At 55.9% G+C, this 6,164-nt stretch overlaps 1 protein-coding gene across 5 annotated transcripts in view; it reads right to left on the minus strand.

Annotated features, from left to right (window-relative positions):
- The window catches only part of PIK3R6 (phosphoinositide-3-kinase regulatory subunit 6), a 23,076-nt gene extending 16,912 nt beyond the window's left edge, over positions 1-6,164 (minus strand). Inside the window, exons 1-2 of one of the 5 annotated variants that reach the window (XM_010721229.3) lie at positions 5,983-6,164; positions 3,671-3,863 (exon numbers count right to left, since the gene is read on the minus strand). The gene's annotated coding sequence lies outside the window, so the exon portion shown is untranslated. Of the gene's footprint in view, positions 1-756; positions 1,026-3,670; positions 4,157-5,982 lie in introns of those variants that run through there. The other 4 variants (XM_010721225.3, XM_010721228.3, XM_010721226.3 and 1 more) reach the window with 4 other exon arrangements.

A 6,164-nucleotide genomic window follows, 5' to 3' on the forward strand; every position in this document is an offset into this window, starting at 1 on the left:
TTGGAACAGTAGCAGGGAGAAAACCCAATTTGCCTGCACAAAGCCAACACAACTGATGGACAAAGATGAAGACACCAAGCTCCACAGACCCAGCACACTTGGTCTGCTGTCCTTCAGAGGTTTACAGCTGCCACAGCCACGTCCTTTGTCCCTCACCCATGCAGATGCAGGCTGCTCCCAGGCAGCTTTTGAGTGGCATCAATGAAGCCAGGCTGATCTGTGCTAGATGACCATGTTACCATGGTTCACACCCCCAGGAAGGAGGCTGCCAGCCCATGTTGAGCTTGGCATCTGAGTAGGAGGGAAACCTTGGCCACCACCAGATGCCTGCAGGGCCACAGGAACCATCTCAAGCACCAACGCCACACTTAGAGCCATTGATTTGGGTGAAAATGCATTTTAGCAGATGTGCGCAACTGCAGACATAGAGACACCAATGCTGGTGTCAGGGCAGTGGCTGATGCCGCACCACAGCACCCATTAATGGGGTCCCCAGGATCTGCCCCAAACACCCACGCCACGTCCCTCTGCCTTCCCCAGACACAGCAGCCACAAAGGGAGACCCCCACCTGGCAGACTCAGCCTGTGAGAGAACGCCATGGGCTTTCCTGGTACCTTGCCCTGCAGGCTGGTGGCACCCCACCCACACCTCCCCACTGTACAGGGGGACCCACAAGGAAGATCCGCAAGGAAGTCCCCACAAGGAAGACCCACAAGGAAGTCCCCATCCCCTATCTTGCTCCGAGCCGCACTCACCTCCCACTGTATCCTCCCAGCTCCCGGCATCACCGCGGGGCGCAGGATGGGCTCATGGTGAGGAGGAGGAGGGTGCAATGGGGCAGGAGCCAGCAGCCAGCAGCGGTGCCGAGCTCTGCTCTGTGTGCACGTGTGAGAACTCACAGCTCAGCGGCCACAAGCCTGGCCCAGAAAGGGAAGGGCTGTTGGGCCCCAGGCCGTGAGGCGACGGCTGAGCTGAGGGGAAATGCGACAGTGCGGTGCAAACACTGGCCCTGCAGAAGTGCTCAGTTCCCCGAGTCACACCACTCCTCTTTCTGCCCCCTCCTCCCTACGCATCTCTTCCCTTCTCTGCAGCAGCCACGAGACACATCTCATCCCGTAACTGGTTATTTTGCTGTCTGCCAGCTCAGCAAGACCAGAGGCTTCTCCGCTCTCATCCCACTTCTCTGCAGAGCTGCCTAGCCCCGCTTCCTCCCTGCAGTTCTTAAAATACCCGTGGCATCAGCTGGATTTTAGCTCATTTGCAGGGAGAAAAATTAGCAGAAAGGGTGAGAAGGAAAGTCGCATCCCTCCCTTCAGTTTCCAAGAGCTACGAGGCTTTTAGAGATGAAACCTGCACGACTCCAAAGCCACCTCTCCCAGGAGCTGAGGCAGAGATGGGAGCCATCTGGCTGCATTAAGAGAAATGAGGAACTTTGCAGTGAAAGCACGGTTTACCCCAGAAACAGGTTGATGAGACCACGGCTGAAGAGGCCTTGCAGCCTCATCTTCCTCTTCCAAACCTGCAGGGTGCCAGCAGCAGTGTGAGCAGAGCACCAGCAGCCCACCCTACGCATATGTGGGCTTCACAGACAGTCCTGTAGGTCACCAGAAGGCTCTGCTGACAGGCTGAGGGGCCCTGGGGGTATTGATTCCCCCCTTAGCTCCTCCCATCTATGGTTCTTCTAAGCTCTGGGGTGGGGTTGGAAGTGGGCAGAAGGGCAGAAGGATGGAGACATGCCCACCCACATGAGCCATCCCAGCCACACTGAACTCAGCGGGGTAACTCAGCTGTCCCCAGCAGCACTTGACTCAGGGATGCATGGGCTCCCTGAAAAACCTGCATGCTTGGTGGCATGGGCCACCAAGAGCTGGCAGAAACTTCTGAACACACAAACCTTGAGGGGAGCTGAGATGGCACCCATAGGAGGAGCAAAGCAGAAGTGCCCAGCACCATGGAGGAGAGCCCAGAGCCAGAGGGAAGCCCTGGGAAGCTCAGTCACTCCATCAGACCTGCTGAGCACGGCCATCCTGGACATCCCCTCCCGCAGCTCTCCCATGGACACAGGTGACAGAGCAGGGCAGGTGCAGCCCATGCTGCACACACTTTTGCTCTCCCTGCGTTATATTTAGTCCTGCTCCAAAGACAGTTTCTCCACGCCTCCTGCAGCCCTGTATTTGGTTACACGGCTCTGCCTGAGGCTTCCTGCAGCTCTTTATCAGCTCAGTGACAGATGCTTGCCAGGAAAAACCCATGTACTGCACTACAGGAATGGGGCAGCACTGCACAGTGCTCTCAGGCGATGGCAAATAATGGTGTGTGTTCTGACCCATTGGATAAACACAGCACTCGAAAGAGCAAAAATACACAGCAGGTTTGGTAAAGTTTGAGAATAGATTTCAAGAATGCCCAAAAAATCATCCCTCAAACCAGGGTTACAAACACTGGGATCCCATATCTCACTAGTTTTGTATTTTTGTTTCATTCTTTATTTGTTGTTTTTTTTATTATTGTTTTAGGAAAAATATTAAAGATTGAAATGTTTTTTTTACCTATATGTCAATGATACTGCAGAGTTCTCAATGATATCAACAACATGAGAGCTGCTCCAAAAGTAATGCCTCCTGTTTGATAATGTTGGCCCACAGTGTCAGAGGCAGATGTTGGTTGGATGGCAGTAGATGCTGAACCTTCTCACCAGTATCCTGTTATATTTAGTTGCTGTGTGACAGACGGCAGCAGAGGGGCTCTGTGACACAAAGACACCTGACATGGAAGTGCAGGTGAAGCAAAGGAGAACTGTGTTCCTCCATGTGGAAAGGACAGATAGGAGGAGGCATTATTTTTGGAGCAACCTATGATGTAATTCCCCTTCAATCAACGAATGCCAGGCAAGCCAAGAGGTTGGACACCCATCTGGTAGGGAAAGCTACCGTCATCCAGCTTCTGCCCATGCCACCACCACCTCAGCCCCACAGAGCATGGAAGGGCAGGCAAGGACCATGGGCAGCACTGAGTGAGCTGCTCTGCAGTGGAGCATCCCAAGGGGAGATGGGGTGTGTGTTGGGCTGGGGGGGACACGGAGCACATGTCCTCACTGGGAACCAACACGTGTCCCCGGTGCAGAGCAGAGCAGAACTGGCCACCCCCTCACTGCCCCCATGTCTGCCTCCAGCCAGCTTAGTTATGAAAGCAGCACAATGATGCTGCCTCTGACGTTACCCACAGCCTTGTGACCTTCCAGCACTGAGAGCCAAGAAGGCTTGTCCTTGCAGGAGCTGAGGGCTGTGACCCCAACCCGATCCACCTGCCCGGTATCACATGCTGGTACTGCCCAGGCAGACCCCAAAATCCCCAAATCCCCAAATGCTGTGCTGGGAGCCAGGGTCACAAGGCAATGCTACAGCGAGATCCACCAGCACAGCACACCAGAACCTTCTCTTTAGCCGTGCAGAGCTGCCAGCACTGGGCTGCTCTCTTTGGCCAGATCCCCATCTCCAGCCCTGCTGCACATCTTGGGTGGCACACTGGGACCAATGCAGCAGCAGCTCCAGGTTCCACCAAGGACCCAAGCCATAGACAGGGATGCACGCAGAGCTCAGGCTAACCTCCCCTTAGATCAGCCCCTGAGCACAAGTGTCACAATTAAAATGAAATCTATGCCAAACTCACATAAAAATCACCTGAAGAGCTTGTGTGAGAGCCTCACTCCTGTCCCCGTTCCGACTGGTGGGGGGGACACCCCCAGGACAAGCAGCAGAGCCAGGCGCAGTCCCTTCTGGCCCCATTTGCAGCCTCAGCTCCAGGCAGGTTGGTGGTTCCAGGCGGCCCCGTAGGAAAGCAGCTGCTCTCCCCAAGACTCTCCCTGCCAAGGAAACGTGTCCCCAGCTCAGGCTTTGCTTCCCAGTAGCACTTTGCTGCAGCTCACCGGCTGCTCCAGCACAGCACGTCCCTGCCAGCAGACCCACAGCACCGGGCGGGCAGGAAGGACCTGGCTCAGCCACTGAACTCTCTCAGAGCCCACATCCATCTGTCCGCCAGCACGGCCCCGATCCCGTCCCTAAGGCTGCCGTGGAAATGGAGCTCTTCCTGGACACCAACGGCTCATTGGAGACTTCCTCACCAACGTCACGTTTCATTTTTTCTAAGGGAAGAAACGAGTTTTCCGGACACATCGGCTTTTTCAATTTAGAGTCTCTCTTTCCATTCCCGGAGTGAGCTTTGGATAAACAATCGGAGGGAAAAAAGCTCTGCCAGGATTGCTCACACGGAGCGCTCAGGGGAAATGGCGTGCAGTGCAGCCCTGCAAACGGCGGGCAGTGCATGGAGAAAGCAGCCTCGTGTTGGCTGCACATCCCTTATCCCTTGCTAAGAAATGTGGGGCTCAAGTGGGAACTCAGGTCGTGTTCACCTCTCACAGTGTGCAGCAAATCCCCCCCCCAGTAGCACTGGCATGGTCTGAAGAACTGCAGTGGGGCCCCACACGCAGCACCCACCGCAGCGCAGCTCTCCCAGCAGCTCCTGCCCCAACCGCGGTTGACGGACGGCGCTGCCTTCAAGGCATGTCACACCTCAGAATAGAACAACGTGACTCAGCCAACTCGGCAGCTGCCTTCTGCACAGCCATTGGCACCGGCAAAGCTCACAAAAGCAAGAAAGCGACGGGAAAGAAAGTCCCCAAGGAAACAAATCCCGGGAGACCTCACGTTTGGGTAGGGAGACACAGCCACGTCAAGGGGCTCCTCGGGTCAGCTCCTTCATAAGGACTTGGAGATGAGGAGCTGTGTTTCTTGAAAAAATCTGAGCTTCTTGCTCTGGGCACATTGGGCTGCAGGGGAGGAGCTCTGCCACCGCATCCCAACCATGAGCTCACACAGCAATGACTGATGCTGATGCTGCTGCTGCACCCACCCCACGTCCCAGAGAGCAGTGGGAGCTCAGAGCACCCTAGAGCTGGGGCACGAGTGTTGCACTGAAGTGGGACAGCACCAGACACAAGGAGCACATTGCAGGACTCTGTGTGGGAAACCACTCCAACAGAAATGTTGAAATTGGAGCTTCCCCAGCAGAGAGATGGGCAGGCTGGTGCCTGGTGGTGGGCCGGGTGCTTCCCTGCAGCTCTTATGTGCAAAAGTAAAATGAAAAAAAAAAAGAAAACAAGAAAAAAAGAATATATATATACGTATATATATATAGCAAAAAATATAGTGATTTTGTGTCATGCAACAGCATTCCCATAAAGCCCAGGGAAACCACAGTTTGCTGCCCCATGCCACCATAGGCAGTACAACAGCAGAGTGACCCACTGCAAGTGTAGGATGCTCAGCTGTGAGGGCTGAATGATGACCTTGGATTTGGATCATCCATAGAGGAACTGCTGGAGAAAGCCGGGGGAGCCACGCACCCACTGTGCAATGCAAGGACTGAATACACACACACACAAAAGGAATTGTAATGCGCAGAGGTGATCCATCAGCCCTGGAAGCCCAGAGGAGATTGTTTCCTTGCTCAGACTTGGCCAAGAAGCAGAGGGGGAGGCGGTGCTGTGCAGATGAAGGAAGGGCTGCACCGTGCCCCACGAGCAGCGCACCCGGCGGCTCTTGTTGAAACGCAAACCCCCAGAGCTCCACTTTTCAGTTTCCTTTCCGGAGCTGTCTGCTCCGTGCTGTCACCACAGCCATCGCAATTTACTGCCATGACCCAAGGGGCGGTTGCAGGATGATGGGGGAGCTGGGGCTAGCAGGCTGGGTGCGAGCCCAACAGCAGCAGCAGTGGAGCATTGGGTGCCCAGCAGCACCGGGCACCAGGGGGACCATCCCCACGTCCCTCTCCCCCGGCACCTCCAGTGCCCTCTCCCCTCGCTCCCCCCGGTAAAAACACCGCATTGACTCCGTTCAGCCCTTTCCAGGGATTTTACCCGCGGGGTTGCACCGCGTATTCCCCCAATTCCACCCTCTGTGCGCGATGCCCATCCCGGCCCGTACCTGCGTGCCCCGCGGGCTCATCCGGCGCGGCGCGGCACGGCGAGACCCGGAGGTGCCACTGAGGTCCGCTGTGCCGGCAATGCGGCCGCACGCAGCGGGGCGAGGGCAGCTGTTTTCGAGACAACTTCCTTTCAGTCTGAAGCCCCGAATGGAAAGCTGCCGTGCCGCACACAGCCGCCGCT

This window comes from Meleagris gallopavo, chromosome 20 (assembly GCF_000146605.3).
Source record: "Meleagris gallopavo isolate NT-WF06-2002-E0010 breed Aviagen turkey brand Nicholas breeding stock chromosome 20, Turkey_5.1, whole genome shotgun sequence".
Classification (NCBI taxonomy): Eukaryota; Metazoa; Chordata; class Aves; order Galliformes; family Phasianidae; genus Meleagris; species Meleagris gallopavo.